Source organism: Pinus tabuliformis, chromosome 9 (genome assembly GCF_031772625.1).
Source record: "Pinus tabuliformis cultivar Carrire ecotype Pingquan chromosome 9, CPIR1, whole genome shotgun sequence".
Classification (NCBI taxonomy): domain Eukaryota; kingdom Viridiplantae; phylum Streptophyta; class Pinopsida; order Pinales; family Pinaceae; genus Pinus; species Pinus tabuliformis.
In genome coordinates this window covers 206,420,554-206,438,947 of record NC_142307.1, presented here as the reverse complement: position 1 = coordinate 206,438,947, position 18,394 = coordinate 206,420,554, and positions in this window count along the sequence as shown.

Below are 18,394 nucleotides of genomic sequence, written 5' to 3'. Positions count from 1 at the left end.
GTGAGAAACCCTGTCATTTCCAAAATACCCATTAATACTTAATACCATTAATACTTCCCTGAAGCTTTTTAGTGCATCACTATTACTAAAATATTACTAAAAATGAATCTAACGGAAAAAAAAGTTTCATAATATTTTACATCTTCTTTTTAATACATTATTATATAACAATTAAAATGAACCAAAAAAAATCAAATTACGTACTGACAAAAATATAATAAGTTTTAAAAACCATAACCATCTCACTCGTCTAAGGTGGGTCAAGAAAGGCCTCAAAATGACAAAAATATGAGAAATCAACAAATTGGTGTCAGCCCGGTTTGATAAGGAACGTAGCTATTCAAAATCAAAATGAACTCAAAACAGAAATAAAACAAGCATGATGAAGCATCAAAACATTATCAAGATGGGAAAGATAAGTTAGCTAAAGTGAAGCACCAATTAGAGGAAACGTATAACAAACGCAAATTGGTGATGTGACTAAAAGCAACGGGGAAAAGGAAGGACCATGCACTACCCTTATCACTCTTACAGTGAAATTTAATGTATGTACAAGGGATGGCATTAAAGTTACATCAAATTAAATCTGCACTAAGAGTCATTATGCTATGCCCCACTTGAAAGATATGGGACATTTGAATGGTATTTGGAAACCCCATATCAAATAAAATTGCTGGAAGCACTTAACAACCTAAAATATATTTTTCATTATCATGATGACGTGCGCTTAATTGTGAAAATACAATGATAGTGAGAGCCAATTAGATTAATTAGATTAAATTTGTTGTGAGAGACAACTAAGTGATGGTTAAAGTGATTTCAAATGTTCAAAGTTATATAAAAGTTTGGAATGGTTACATTTTATATTTATAAAAGTTAAAAGTTTGGATTTGGTAATTGTCCTTGTGAAAGATTTGTTGGGAAGCACTTAAGCACCTAAAAAGCATATTTGATTAGTTGGGAAGCACTTAAGCATCTAAAAAGCATTTTTTCATTATCATGATGAAGCGAGCTTAATTGAAAATACAATGATATTAGTTAATTACATTAAATTTGTATGGAGAGACAACTAAGTAATGGTCAAAGTGGTTTCAAATGTTAAAAGTTATATAAATGTTGGGATTGGCTAGATTTTATATTTACAAAAGTTAAAGGTTTGGATTTGGTAAATTGACCTTGTGAAGATTTAGTTTTTATTGGTAGTTGGTTTTAAACTTATAAATTTTTTTAATTGTTGTGACCACCTTTTATATATATATATTACAATCTTTATTGAATAGATTGATAAAATTATTCTATCCTATGAGTGTGGATATTAAAGCTACTTCGTCTACGGGAAAGTATCAGATCTTAAAAGATTTGAGAGTACATTAATCAAAGATCAAATTTTAAAATATTTTAGTACATTAACAATGGTGTAATCAAATGTGAAACGGAACGCATTAGCCGTAACATATAGGGTTTTGGAAAAAGGTGATATCGACTTAAATTTTTTCCAATACTCCATTGAACCTCATGAGTGGAGATCCTTTCTAACTTTTTCTTTTCGGAAGAGTGAACATGAAACTTTTTGAAACTTTTTGGATGTATTGGATGACATAACTGAGGGGGCAGTTAGTAAATTTCATAATTGTTTGGTCTGCTATGGGATGTGATATAATTTGTGATTCACATTAATAATTATTTTATTTTTATTCTTGCCACGTGTATTGGGAATAATTTTATGTTATGAGTTGCTTCTTTGATTCAGAAGCTAGACTTACAATTTCATATTAATAATTTTAATTTTAAACCTAATATTTATTTGTCAATTTTAATATAAATATTTATCATTATAATATTAATAATTATTAACATTTATCATTGCAATATTAATAATATTACATAAAATATATATAATATATATAAATTTTTAAATTATAAAATATAAATATAAATTAATAATTTTTAAGTATTTATTTTTGAAATTAAAAAATATAAAATATAAAAAATGAGCCAATAATAGTTATAATAAAGGATATTAAATTTTTCTAAAATGTAAACTCTGAAAAATTAAATCTTTTTATAAGAATATAAAAGTATAGAAGAAGATTATTATTATTATTATTATCTAATTTTAGGGTCAAATTTAAGTGCAATTATTTCACTGCTAAATTTGCAAAGGCATACATATTCTCCTCCCTCTGATCTTTAACCTGTGACCTCTTTAGGAAGAAACACATGCTCTTAACTATTAAAATTGTTTCCTTGATAATGATAATTATGATTGAAGTTTTAATGAAGAAACTTTTTAAATACGAGTCTACAACCTAGTATGGGGTAGATGTCAAGTATAAATGTTTAACATTTATCATTTAACAAATTTAATCTCATATAAATTTAGGCCCTAATTAAAAATTTATATAATTATTATGTATAAACAAAATATGAATTCAACATTAGGTTTTATGAAAGCCAAATGGATTTGGTTTTATAAAAGTGAATCAAAATAAAATAATAAATAAATATAATTAATAACTATAATTATAATTAATAATTAAACTAGTGTAGATATTTCTTAACTCTAGATCTACCAAGGGCCTATAAGAATCAAATTAAGAAAATTATAATATTTTGCATAACAAATTTATGATATTTTCCAAATGAATTACTCCACAGATGAAATGAAATGAAATAATGAAATATGGATTTATAGCTACTCTTTATCAAATCTTCTCCCAAAATGTTTAGCCTTTCCTCTTAGATTAATAAAAAAAGGATTAGTGACTCCTTGTTTGCATACATGGAATTATTTTTGTTTTCAAAGTTTTTGCAATCATGGATTTAGTAAATACAATATATACACATAGTGAAAAAAAATCATTTATTCAAAAAAAGCATTAACATATTAAAATTAAGTCAAATTTAGTTTTTGTTTATTTAATAGTTTGTTTGTCAAAATCAATAAAGCCTTAGATCACATCAATTTTTAATATGGTAAGATTTATATGCAGTTTCAATTTTAGAATTTTAACATTAAAAAATACTTTAAATGAATTCGAACAATATACTCTATCACCATTTATTATGTATTTGTTAATAAAGTTAAAATAAAATAATCATAAAAATTAATTAAATTATTGCATTGTTTTGAATTATTAATATCAAAAATTAAAAAGATAATTATTATATGAGTTAAACATATATACATGAAAAAAAAAACATGTAACACTATTTTTAAATATGGAGAATCACCCCACTTTACGTCGAATATTTTTAACTCGTAAATAGTTTTTGTTATAATACCATGGGCTAATACTATAAGTCTGTTATGCTTTACAGCATGTTGACCGTTTTACTTTCAACCATTGAATATGTCACTGTACTTCAGCCATGTGCGATTTTCCTGTTTCTGCCGATGAAAAGTTTCAGTAAAGTGATTGCTTCTCCAGCGTGGTTTCTACAATGATGACGTCGTGTGCAGTGATCAGTATCAACCGACATCTACAGTGGTGACCCATATGTATTACATAAGAAATATGATATTGGTTTTCTCCCTTTTTTGTGGTTGGTTTAATTATTAGCGGTTGTTTTTGGCTTTCTCTTTTTTTAAAGTTAATTTTGGTTAAAATTTGGTGCCTTTTTTTAAATTTTAAATTTAAATGGTGTAATTTGTAAAATTTGAATGTTTAGGTTTTTTTAATTTAAATTTTTGTAATTTATATTATAATTGTTGAATTATTTTTCATTGAAAATTATATGAGAAATTTATGAAACTTTTTGTCACTTGTTTTGAACTGTCTAGAATCAGATCATGGCACCGGATTAAATAGAGAGATTAATAAAGAGACTTTTTAAGTTTCTAGCCATTATGAAATAACTACTAGTTTTGAAAAATAATTTTAAGATTGTTAAAGAGGACTTGAGTCAAATATCAAGATTTAGATCAAGTCAAAATTTAAATAAAAGAAGGAAATGAATTAATATAATAATATTAAAATTAATTTCAAAATGCTAAAGGGATATGGGCTAAATATTAAGTCCAAATTTATAGAATAAAATATGAAAATAAATTAATTTAATACTATTTTAATTTTAATTCTTAAAATTAATTAGATTAAAATATAAAAATAGGACTAAAATAGTTATTATTGATCAAATATTTAGACTTAGATCAATATAAATAAGAATAAAATTAAGTTAATTGAAGTATAATGGTAATTTTGTTATTAAAATAAGAATAAATGAATAAGTAAGCATGGTCAAACTTACAAAAATTCAAAGTAAAAAATATCTTTTTTGGAATACTAGTATAAACCGAAATAAAAAGGCAATAAACTAAAAATAAAAATACACATTGGAACAAAGAAACTAAGTTAATTAATAAGTCTAGGAGGAAAAACAAAGTGTGAGAGAGGTTTTTTTCACAATGTTTAAAAATAGAAAAATAAAGACAATAATATTTTATTAAGGTATTATAGTTAGGATTTGAATATGGGTGGAGAAGGTAACAATCATTTCATCCAACCGCTAATCTTAATTGACAAAGTCAAAACAACAACAACTATAATTAACATTGTGTTGCATTGTAGAGGTAAAGCCCTTGTTTGCAAGAGAAAGACACATTTTATCATGTCATTTTACTCACAGTGTTGCTATAAATAAGATCATAGACAATATTATTGAGGTTTCTCTTACATCAAAACCCTAGTAAACTTCCAAACCCTTACCCTTTGACTGGGCAATTAATCCCAAGATAGGTGGGTGGCATGTAATTGTTTCCCAATAAGGTAAACTATAATTAATACTATACTGCATTGTAGAGGTAAAGCCCTTGTTTGCAAGAGAAAGACACATTTTATTATGTCCTTTTACACACATTGTTACTCTAAATAAGATCACATACAATATTATTGAGGTTTCTCTTACATCAAAACCCTAGTAAACTTCCAAACCCTTACCCTTTGATTGGGCAATTAATCCCAAGATAGGTGGGTGGCAGGTAATTGTTTCCCAATAAGGTTAGTGTGATAATTACTCCAACAACCCCCCTCAAATGCAACTTGGGGAATGGAACCTAGGCCATACCATGTAAGAGTATCCTATTACTAGCAATGTTCTAAAAATACATAGAAGACCTCTATGTTAGGTTGTGTTATATTTTTTACACCACTAGCCCACGTAGTTAACCGGGGGGTTAGAGGGGGGGCGGGGTGGGGGCAGAGCCCTCCCTTCATTGCGCCAATTGCGTTGCGGGGGGTTTGAGAGTGGCAAGTAGCCCCCCTCTATGGGGTCGGGGGTAGCGCCCCGAGAATTTTTTTTTGGACCCTATATTAGGTTGGGCGGACCTACCTATGGTTTTGTGCATGGGTTTCACACATGGTTTTGGACGCGATGGTTCTCGGTCCAGGGTTTTGGACGCAATGGTTTTCGGTCCAGGGTTTTGGACGCGATGGTTTTCAGTCCATGGTATTGGATGCTTCGACATGTATAAATATGTATTGTAACATTGAAAGGAACATAATGAAAAATCAAGCTGGTAGTCCCAGTTTTGGGATCCAGGGGAAAATCTCTGTGTATATGTGTTCTATGTATTATGCTCTCACATTATTTATTTTCTGTGTTTTAGAATTCGTATGCAAGTAATTTCTGTACGGGGTTAAATCCTACATTTGGTATTAGAGCAGTTTTGGCTTCAAGGGAACGCCTTTGTTGCTAAGGGGTTTCGCTCGGGCCTATGGTAGACCCTGTTCAGTGGGAGATCTGCGGGATCGATTCTGGTGGTGAAAGAAGATGGCGAGCAGTGGAAAGATAGACATCGAGAAATTTAATGGTCAGAGTTTTGAGTTGTGGAAACTCAAGATGGAGGATCTATTGGTGGATAAAGATCAGTGGATCACGGTTGATCCAGGTACTAAACCAATGGGAGTGTCTGAGGAAGAATGGAAGAATTTGGATCGGAAGGTAAAGAGCACAATACGATTGTGTGTATCAGATTCAGTATTACTGAATGTATCAGGGGAAGCTACGGCTAAGGCTTTGTGGTACAAGTTAGGGAATTTATACCAATCTAAGTCTCTGGTGAATAAACTATTCCTACGGAAAAAGTTGTCTAACCTGAGGATGAAAGATGGAGACTCGGTGACAGAGCATCTGAATGCATTTAATACTATGGTAAGTCAGTTATTATCTGTTGATATTAAAATATCAGATGAAGTTAAGTGAATCTGTTTATTGTGTTCTCTACCAAATTCGTGGGATAGTCTAGTTATTGCAATAGGTAGCAATGCAACTACCTTGTAGTTTGATGAAATAGTCTCATCCTTGCTGACGGAGGAGATGAGACAGAAAAATATGGAGAGATAGAATGGTGATGCCTTGTCTGTACGAGGAAGGTCATAGAACAGAAACAAAAATAAGTCATCGAGTGGGAGATCTAAATCTCCAGGAAAACCTCTAAAGATAGTTTGCTAGAAATGTTGAAAGGAATCGCACTACAAAATGGACTGTAAATCTAAAGCTCCTGACAAAGGAAAGGGATCTGATGATGCTCCCTCTGTAGAGGCAAAAACCACCTCCGATGAAGGTGGGGATGTGTACTTGGCTTCTTCAAGTACACATGTAGATCATGAGGCATGGTTGATTGACTTAGGTGCATCCTTTCACGTCACTCCCAATAGAGAGTGGTTCTGCGAGTATGAGAAATATGATGGTGCTGATGTCTTCTCAGGGATGATAGGAAGGCTAGAATCGTTGGTCGCCGAAAAGTAAAGTTGAAGTTGCAAGGTGGAAGGGTTAGAACACTTCCGGGTGTTCTGCAAATTCCTGCAATGGCCAGAAATCTAATTTCTATAAGCAAGTTGATTGATGCATGTGTAAAAACAGTGTTCGATAAGGATACCTGCAAGATGGTTCAGGGAGCACTGGTATTGATGCGGAGAGTTTGGATTGGAACTTTGTACAAGCTGCAAGGTAGCACTGTTGTTGATGGGTGCAACAGTTCTGTGGTTCCTGAAAGTGGAGCAGAAAATCTAGTGGTCTCTGGAGAGAAGACCATGTTGTGGCATCAAAATCCTGTACATATTGGAGAGAAGGACCTTCAAATACTTCATGGTAAAGATATGGTAGAAGGTATGAGTAATAGCTCTCCGAATTTTGATTTCTGTGAAAATTGTGTATATGGGAAGCCACATCAGGTGAGTTTCCCCTCTGGTGGTAAGAGGGCGAAACAAATATTAGAGCTTGTGCACAGTGATGTGTTTGGACCTGTGAAGGTTCCATCACTGGGTAAGTCTATGTACTATGTATAATTTATAGATGACTTCTTAATGAATACATGGATATATTTCCTTAAGAAGAAATCTGAAGTCTTTGACAAGTTTAAAGAATTTAAGGCTCTGGTGGAAAACCAGAAAAAGAAGAAGATAAAGGTGTTGAGGTCAGATAATGGCGGAGAGTTTTGCAGCAAGGAATTTGAAGAATTCTGTAAGAAGTGTGGTATAGCATGGCAGAAGACTACTCCATACACACCTGAGCAAAATGGATTTGTAGAAAGAATGAACAAGACGTTGATGGAAAGGGAAAGAAGCATGCTTAGTGGTGCCAAGTTAAGACAGGAATTCTGGGCAGAGGCGGTGGAGATAGCATGTTACATGGTCAACTATTGGGCATGGATGATCTAAAAATCACCCTTGAGCGATCTCAGTTAAAGATTTATTGAATGAAGGTATTACAGACTCATGTGCTGGTGTGTGTCTATGTTATTTTAGGCAAAAGATCGATCAAATTGCAAAATACACAGACACTGGAAATATAGAAAACAGCAGAGAAACACAGTAAGAAAATACAAGAACACAATCAATTAATAAGGAGTTCACCCTATCCTCCATAGCTACGTCTCCGGTCCAGCTTTCAGTGGTGGCCTTTTTTTATTGTGTCTTTAAAGCAAAGAATTATAATGAAGAGCTCAATCTAAGTCTCCAGAAATAGAATTGCTTGGTAGGGTGGTTCTTGGATTCCTCGAGCCACTAGAGTGCACAGACTCTTTTCCTTACCAGCTCTTGACCTCTCTGGTCTTCAATGGGAGGATCCCAATGTGGTGCTCAGCTCCCCGACATATCCTCTTAGTGATGGCTCGATGTTGGCTTATGTTGCAGGTCAGCTCGTTTCTCTGTCTTTCTGCTCTTTGCTTAACTGTCTCTTTGTCCTCTGTCTTCATCTTATTTTTCTCCCTCTCTCTCTCTGGTCTTCTGTTTTCTGCGTGTTCATGGTTTAAAGCCACTCTGGCTCATGACTGCTCGTTTCCTCTTCTATCCCCCGTTGGGTCGCCTGCTACTACTCGCTTGGAGTTCCTTGTCTTTGCGTCTTCATCAATGGCTCACAGGAAGTGGCCACTTGTCCTCCTACGAACTGCAACATCACTTCCTCGTAGGTTCGGTGTCTCGGTTACACTGTGGAATGAGTCATCCACCACCTCAGCGGTCAAATCGAACCTCAAATCCTTATACATCGCGGCTTAATCCCCTGTTAAATTCGGTTCTCCCATCAGGCATGATCTCAGCCGTTAGATCAAGGGCCCCCAAATCTGACGCCATTGGCTCATTTCATGCGGTTGACTTGCTCAACCGTTAGCGAGAGATGAGTGGTGGTTTTCTCTCTCCTCCGCCTGCCACGTGTCAGGTGCTAAGTGGAATTGCTCGTTTTTCTCCAAATCCGCTTACCGCCCAAGGGTGCCCCGATAAATACCGCCGGTTTTGGAGCGCAGGTCCCGCCTTTAGCCTTTAGCATTTTCCCCACAGTTTTCTCAGCTTCCATGCGACCAAATGCTTGGGGCCTCTCCTTCTTGAGGGGTTTTTCCTAGTGATAAACTGCTTCCTTTTCCTGATCTGGGCTTCCCAGGTGCTAGTTTCTCCTCCTGCGCAGTCTCCATGGGCCTCGGTCAGCGTGCTTTGACCGAGGTCCTCATCGTTCCTTGCTGGCTGCCAACTACCACTGTTCAGAGGTTTTCCTAATCGCTCTGTGCTCTTGAATTCAAATTTTTGTCCTGATTTGATACAGTCATGGTGCTTTGATTATTCTTCATGGATCCAAGTCGAATCACGGCCTTCCCACTGAAAAAGCTTTTGGACCACCAAAAATTGGTTTTCAAGCATCGACTAAGTGAGGGTACAACTGTCTCACTTGTCCAATCTCTATCCACTTTGCACTACTCAACTTTGAACCTTTGAGCCCAGTTCTAAGCTACTCAACATCTCCTCTGCGCATCGTCCTCACCTTCCTGTCTAAATCTGTGTCTTCCTGCAATTCATTAAGATATTCAGGTAGTAGGTCATCAATAGAAGGCAATTGACTTTGCTCTTCAAGATCCTCAATTAGTGAGGGTTCAAATAATCTCAAGCAATCTGCATTTACGACTAAGTAGATATGCATGTAAGCTAGTAGATCAAGGTGAAAATCATTCTCACCAATTACTTTTCAAGTATCCTAAAAGGTCCATACCTAATAGGCTTTAGCTTCTTACCTTCACCTTACATCCTGTCATTGCTGATGTACAGCCAGACTTGGTTACCAACTTGAAAATTATGCTCCATCTGATGCTTTTCATGCCTTGCCTTGTATTTGGCTTAGCTCTTTTCCAGTTGTTCCTGTACTACCTGGTGGATCTCCTAGATTTGTTCAATTAACCTAGTTGCCTTGTCCACATCACTGTGTCCATCAACTGTGGTGTCTTTACCAAAGACAAAATCCAAAGGATACCTTGGTGTGAAACCAAAATAGGTCTCAAAAGGAGATCTCTGTGTGGAAGAATGTTTTGCTCTGTTGTAAGCATGTTGCACATAACGCAAATGTTCATCCTAAAGCTTAGGATGTTTGCTGCAGTATCCTCTGTGTAACTGGATCACTGTCTTGTTAACCACTTTTGTTTGGCCATCAGTTTGTGGATGAAAAGTTGTGCTCTTCTTCAGTTTGGTGTCCATTAGTTCCCACAGACTTGACCAAAAATTTCCCACAAATCGAGTGTCTCGATCAAATATAATGGAAGTGGGTAATCCAAAATGAACCCATACATGTTCAAAGAACAATTTTGTCAGTTTGTTCAGTTGTAATCTGTTTATTACAAGGTATCAAAATACACATTTTGCTGAACCTATCCACAACAACATATAGATAATCATGACCTTTCCTATATTTATGCAGTCCTCCAAAAAAATCCATGGAAGCACTTTCCCAAGGGTGAGAAGGAACTGGAAATGGAGTGTACAAGCCTAGTTTTCTATTGTTGGGCTTGCTTTTAGCACACATAGTACACCCTCTTCCATATCTAGAAACTGTCTCATTCATTTCTGGCATATAATTGCAACTGTGCAACTGTTTTACTTACCCCAAAGTGACCTGATATCAAATAAGTGTGTGCTTCTATAATTATCTTTACTCTCTCAGTTTGTGGAATGCATAACTTCCCACAATGGTATAAGAGTTGGTCCTTTACATGATAATCCAAGTCTTCTACTCCTTTGCCTTGACTTAAAGTTGCATATACATCTTTAAAGTCTATATCTTGAGCATATTGTTCAATGTAACTCTCCTGTAACACAGAATTATGTTTAAGTATAGTAGATGCACTTATAATGGGTCTAGATAACATGTCTGCAACTTTATTATGTATGCCCTTTTTATATATGACGACTAAATGAAATTGTTGTAGAAACCCCATCCATCTGTAGTGTCTTGATTGCTGCAACTTAGTTTGGGAGTGTAGATATTGAAGTGGTTGATGATCAGTATGTATTACTGTCTCTTTGCCCATTAAGTAATGTTTCCACTTTTTCACACTCTGAACTAATGCATACAATTCTTTATCATATGTAGGATAGTTAATTACTACAGGATTAAAAGTCTCATAATGATAACATATGGGTTTACCGTGCTGTGTCAACACTGCTCCCATGGCATAGTCATTGGCATCTGTTTGGATCTCAAATGGTCTTTGCAGATCAGGCAGTGCTAGTACAGGTGTTGTACTAATCTTTTCTTTCAAGGTGTCGAAGGCTTTTTGTTGTTTTCCTCCCCACTAAAACACCTTGTTCAATCCTATCAAAGCATGTAAGGGAGCTGCAATGAACTTACTCCAATACTGTGCTACCCCTAAGAAGCTTCTCACTTCTGTAGCAAACTTGGGTTTAGGCCAATTTACAATGACTGCCACTTTAGAGGGATCTATTTTCAATTCACCAACCCCTACTATATGACCCAAATAATTCAGAGATGTTTTTCCAAATTCACATTTTGAGAGTTTAACATAAAGTTTTTCTCTTTTCAAAACATCTAGTGTGTGCTTAACATACTTTAACTGTTCTTCCCACATTTTGCTAAAAATCAGAATGTCATCCAGATACACAATAACAAAATCATCAAGAAAAGCTCTGAGTACATCATTCATTAATCTCATGAAAGTAGCAAGAGCATTACTTAAGCCAAAAGGCATAACCAACCACTCATACAATCCCTGCTTTGTTTTGAAAGTAGTCTTCCATGCATCTTGTTCTGCAACTCTGACCTGATGGTATCCATTGTGCAAGTCTAGCTTGGAAAAATAAACAGCTTCCTTCAATTGATCTAAAATATCATCTATGCGAGGAAGGGGATAACGATTTTTTATTGTTATCTTATTCAGTGCTCGGTAGTCAATGCACATTCTCCACGAGCCATCTTTCTTTCTCACCAAAATGATTGGTGACCCACATGGTGATGTGCTAGGTCTGATGAACCCTTTCTCGAGCAACTCCTGCACCTGCTTCTTGATTTCAGCATTCTCTAAAGCAAACAACCTTGTATCCTGTAGCTTCAATAGTTGTTTCATCTCCTAAGTCTGACCCCAAATCTTTCTGAATAGCTGCAACAATCTTCTTCTTCTTGCCCTCGAACTTCTTAGGTCTCAGTGCTGGATGCAGAATCCAACAGTGCTCATCATCATGCCCATCCTTTTTACAATGAGTGCATGAAGCTTTTCTCTTCTATGCAGTATTAACCTTTCTTGCTTTCCATTTCTGCTTTCTTTTCTCCTTGCTCTTGCTTGCAGTGGGTTGGGATGGTCCCCCAACTTCTGGATTTCCATTCTTTCCTCTAGCTTCTAGATGAGTAGCTTGTACAGATACTTCATTTATACTAGTGGGATTAAACATGAGGATGGTATGCCTCATGTAGCTGTTTAGACCACCAATGTACTTCAACAGTCTCTGGTGAGTCTAATGGGATTCCTAGAATCAGTTCTCTCTTTCTAAATTCTTGAGTGTACCCTTGCACAATTTTCCCTTTCAATTTCCGAAGAGTTTTCCAACTCATCATGGCTTGTTGCATGTAGGCCAATGGATAGAACTGTTCTTTGATTTCAGAAACAAATTCACTCCAGACAGAGATAGTCTTACCATGTCTTTTCATATCAGCTTGGGTCCTTCCTTCCCAGAAAACCAAGGTGGTGCCTCCAAGGCGTAGGCTTGCCAACTGAATCTTGCTCTTGTCAGAATCAATACTCTGCACTCTGCAATAAACATTAATTTGTTTAATCCAATTGTCCAATTTTTCTGCATTCAACTCTCCATCATATATAGGTAAATCAAATTTAACATCTAGTTTGATCAAAGATGCTTTCTTTTTGTGTTCAGGGCTGTTAGGAGGTGTGAGAAAGCTTTTTGCTTTCCCTTTTCCTTTTGAGTGGTCATGGAAGTGAGACACATCTTCTCCTTTGTCTTGCTTGAAGCCTGATGAATCTTCCTCCTTATGTTTTCTAAAGTCCCTATACATTTCTTCAACCATGAACTTTATGGCTAGGAAACTATCGATGAATTGAGGGTCTAGTCCTACAGAACCTTCTTCTGACATTTTCTTCTGAGGATAGACTCTCCCAATTTCATGATTAGTTTCAACCAACTCTCCTTCTCCTAACTTGAGCTTTGATCTTGTGAGAATTCAACAGCTAAACCAACACAAGCTTGTCTAACCTTAACAGCCTAGAGCTCTGATACCACTTGATCTAAAAATCATCCTTGAGCGATCTTAGTTAAAGATTTATTGAATGAAGGTATTACAGACTCATGTGCTGGTGTGTGTCTATGTTATTTTAGGCAACGGATTGATTAGATTGCAAAATACACAGACACTAGAAATATAGGAAACAGCAGAGAAACATATTAAGAAAATACAAGAACACAATCAATTAATAAGGAGTTCACCCTATCCTCGAGGGCTACGTCTTTGATCCAGTTTTCTATGGTGGAATGTTTTTATTGTGTCTTTAAAGTAGAGAATTGCAATGAGGAGCTCAATATGAGTCTCCTGAAACAGAATTGCTTGACATGGATTCCCCAAGCCACTAGAGTGCACAGACTCTTTTCCTTACTAGCTCTTGACCTCTCTGGTCTTCAATGGGAGGAGCCTAATGTGGTGCTCAGTTCCCTGACAGATCTTCTTAGGGATGGCTCGATGCTGCCTTATGTTGTAGGTCAACTCGACTCTCTATATTTTTTCTCTTTGATTCATTGTCTCTTCGTCCTCTGTCTTCATCTTCTTTTTCTCCCTCTCCTCTTTGGTGTTCTGTTTTCTGTGTGTTCATGGCTTAAAGCCACTCTGGCTCATGACTGCTTGTTTCCTCTTCCATCCCCTGTCGGGTCGCCTGCTGCTGCTCGCTTGGAGTTCCCTGTCTCTGCGTCTTCATCAATGGCTCACAGGAAGTGGCCACTTGTCCTCCTACGAACTACGTCAGCTCTTCCTCGTCGATTCGGTGTTTCGGTTACACTATGGAAGGAGTCATCTGCCACCTCAACAGTCAAATCGAACCTCAAATCCTTATACATCATGGCTTAATCCCTTGTTATATTCGGTTCTCCCATCGGGTGCGATCTCAGCCGTTAGATCTGGAGTCCCCAGATCCAATGCCATTCGCTCAATTCATGCGGTTGACTTGCTCGACCGTTAGTGCGCGATGAGTGGTGGTTTTCTCTCTCCTCTGCCTACCATGCGTCGAGCACTGAGTGGAATCACTCATTTTTCTCCAAATCCGCTTACTACCCAAGGGTGCCCTCGATAAATACTACCGGTTTTGGAGCACGGGTCCCACCTTTAGCCTTTAGTGCTTTTCCCCACGATTTTCCCAACTTCCATGCGACCGAGCACTTGGGGCCTCTCCTTCTCGAGGGGTTTTGCCCAACGATGCGCAATAGCGCTAATCGTGCATCAGAAACTGCCTCCTTTTCCTGATCTGGGCTTCCCAGGTGCTAGTTTCTCCTCCTGCGTGGCCTCCATGGTCCTCGGTCAGTGCGCTTTGACCGAGGTCCTTGTTGTTCCTCACTGGCTGCCAACTGCCACTGTTCATAGGTTTCCCTGATCGCTCTGTGCTCTTGAATTCAAAGTTTTGTCCTGATTTGATACAGTCATAGTGCTTTGATTATTCTTCATGGGTCCAATTCGGATCAATGGAATCCCACCATAGCATGTTTTGGGGCTCAAAACCCAAGTTTTGAGTTAATATTGTTGTAAAGCTCCGCGAATTGTAGGCGCGAAATGTATGTTAGAGTCATAGGGTTGTCCGCCCTAAGTTTTGAATGTAATGTCAGCCTACCCATGGTCCGTGGACCATGGGATTGTATAAATAGAGCAAAGCTCTAAGTGTAAAAAGTAGGTAGTAAGTTAGAGAAAAGTATGAGATAGAAGTACAAAGCAAGTGTCTAAGTGTATCTTGGGTCGTAGAGTAGGAGAAGGCTCTACAGCTGAGTGTGCAAAGGCCTAGTTGTCCGCAGCTGAGTGCGCGGACCCCTGGAGATGAGTGCACAAGGCAGAATAGAGTCTGTAACCAAAGGAAGAGAATAATAAAGAGAAGTTTTATCTGAATTACGTGTATCTTTCTTGGGTTATTATCTATTGAATATGAATTGCAATCATACTATTTATTTACTGTGTGCACTTGTATGAATTGTGAATATTGTTAAGTATAAGTGAAAGCATACAAATAAGTTAAGTTAATCAACTAAGATCTAGGGTCGTAGAGTAAGAGAAGGCTCTACAGCTGAGTGCGCAAAGGCCTAGTTATCCGCAACTGAATGTGCGGACCCCTGCAGCTGAGTGCGCAGGGCAGAATAGAGTCTGTAACCAAAGGAAGAGAATAATAAAGAGAAGCTTTATCTGAATTACATTTATCTTTCTTGGGTTATTATCTGTTGAATATGAATTGAAATCATATTATTTATTTACTGCGCGCACTTGTATGAATTGTGAATATTGTTAAGTATAACTGAAAGCATACAAATAAGCTAAGTTAATCAACTAAGATAAGATTACTAGTAAGGACTTGGGTAATAACACTATTCGGCCCCCGAGTAGGGCTACACAAAGACAGCATCACAGGCTGTGAGGTACGGGTAAGTGTGCGTAGCGATGTGCGTGCAGGGTCGAACCACGGACCACTTGAACCCATTAGACATCCCCGCGGTGTGAAAACCTAGTTCTAGCACCCTCCCATACTACTTCGGGTGAGACCTCAATCCGTGCTCCGTAGAATTTTGCTGAAAGGGCCAGTAGTACTGGGATTTATTTGTCTAAATCACCTTCGAACCTGGGTCAGGCCCTAACAAGCCAACAAATGGTTCTATTGTCGGGGGCAGGATCTGCATAAGGGATGTCTGATGTCGTGTCACTGGAATCCGACGAAGAAAGAAATTGAAGGGTGGTTGGGTAGAATGATTGACGAGTTTGTGACAAAGGAAAACAGGAATCCACGATTATCAAAGGAATAGTGGTTAGAGTGCTACTTATATACGGAAATCCATGAAATTTTCTTTGCATCCTTCCCCTCTGAGTTGCATGAGTGGATCAAGAAGTTAGTAGACAGTCAGGGAAGGTGTAGGCTTGAAAAACTAATTGTGTGGACTCCAGAATTGGTGCACATACTAGAAGCATCGAAAGATAAGATCATGCACACTGTGGACCATTGGCTCAATTGAATTATAGGAGGATTTATCACTAAGTTCGTGGTAAACACGACAGTCAGCTACAGCGAGGTGAAATAAAGCTTCCTCAAAGGACCGCGAGGTAAGTACATTAAATCTTTGAATACTTGGATTAAAATGCTACTGTGTGAAAAGAGGTTTATGCGAATAAATTGATGTTTGGGGCTATGCAAAGTGGGAGGATCTATAGAAATGAAGGTAGTGGAGAGATAGAAAATAGCCCTTTATTTCACCTCGACAAGAAAGTGAGGATGAGCTCATGAAAGTTTCTCCAAGAAGCGCGATCAGTCTGATAAGGTAGTGAATTCCACACATACTACCTCCACCTACACCACCACCAGTCTCACCATCTTCACCTCCATCTCCGCCCACACCACCTTCGCCACCACCACAGTTCAATATGGCGAGTGTGATAAAATTGTCGGTATTCAGAGGAGTAGGGAATGAAGATCTGGACCAATTTTGGTTCGTGGTAAAAGCTATATGGAAAGCACAAGGAGTCGTGGATGACAATATAAATAAGGCAATGCCAGTAAGCGTGTTGTAGGATCGCACATTGATATGGTATATTAAGCATTCTAATAACCATCCAAACGCGGGGATCACAAATATCAAGGTCGCGCTGAACAGGGAATTTAGCAGGCTAAAATCGGAAACACAATCGATTATCGAGTTTAAGGAAATCATGATGCTTCTAGGTGAAACCCCATGGGATCTGGATCAAAGACTGAAGAGTATGATTCGCGAAGCCAACATGACCTTGACAGATGGGCAGCACCGTGCATGGTTTGTAGCATCACTAACACCACATTTAAGGACGACGCTGTCACAACAGAAGTTATCCACCTAGGCCGAAGCTTTGGAGATTGCAATGATACTGCACGAGACCCAAATACAAGATCCTAGCCTAGGAGTCCAACAAATCCATGCGCAACTGCAAAATTTGTGTCTGGAAATGCAGAGTTTGAAATAGGACCAGATAACTCGCCTAGAAGCGCGCGAGGAAGTATGTTGCATAAAATGCAAAGGCCAAGGGCATGACAAGGACCATTGTCTAGCCTTTGCAAACCACCTAGCGGCAGGAAGGTCAATTCCATTAAGACTAGAAGAACAAGCAGTGCCGAGCGCGGCATTATGGTGCACGATTTGTTAAATAGGAGGAGAACATGATACGAATAATTGTAATCTATTATAGAAGTATACGCAGACGTCCCAACAATTATTCTGTAATTTATGCAAGTTGGTAGGTCATGATGAGCACACCTATAGAAGTTATGAACTGATGATGGATCGAACTCCTGCTTATAGAGTGCAAACTAAAACACGAGCCCTCGATCCAAATGCAGGGATGGCGTGCGCTGGATTTCAGGGGCGCGAATGAGGTCCAGGTGGAATGGGACCAGGAAGGGGTCGTGAACAACTGATTTGTTACAATTGTGGAGGGCTAGGGCGTTATTCCCGCAATTGTAAAAATCCGACGAAAGCATCATGTTTATATTTTACTCAGTTTGATCATGAGATGGAGGACTACCCTACACTGATAGTGAAGCTGCGCGATAAAGGGATACTCCATCCTCCCCCGACTCAGAATTTGCAAATGATGAGGTTTGAGCCACGCGAAGAGGACCCCAATGTAAACATCATGCTCTGAAGCAGTACCATGATAGGAGATGGCAAAGGTAAGCAGCCTGAAGAAAGTGTATGGGTTCGCAAGGATCCTACAAAGGAACCTAAATTTGATTTGGAGCACGCAAAGGAGACATTCATAGAAGCTAAGAAGAGCTTCATAGAGGCCTCCACTTCAGGTAGTAAGGATTAACTAGAGCCGAAGATGGATCCTTCAATGATCACTACCTTTCTGGAGACATGCATGAAGTTGCTACGCGACAGCAAGGTGGTGAAGGGACTGCAAGAACTTATCACTAGGTGCGTTGGGTCAGGAGAACTGTGCGTAGTCCAAAAGCTTGGAAAGCACACATCACGAATAGGAATGGAAATGAGACTGACTGCGCAAATCAAGGAGTATGAAATGGATGAAGTAATTTTGGATCTAGGATCGGACGTGAATGTGCTACCAAAATAGACATGGGAATGCATGGGTAGGCCCTCATTGCAATGGTCCCCTATTCACTTGTGAATGGTGAACTAGCAGAAGATCCTACTGATGGGAAGATTGTAGGGAATAACAATAAACATCGAAGGTGCGAGCGCGCTTGCAGATTTCAAAGTGAGAGAGATTGTCGATGACAACAATCCCTATCCCGCGCTAATGGGAATAGATTGGGCCACTGACATGAATGGAGTGATAAACCTGAAGAAGCACAAAATGCTTTTTGAGAAAAGGTCACTGCGCATAGTGGTACCTTTAGACCCTATGGAAGGATCGTGCTACACAGAGCGAGTGCGCAACGATGCGA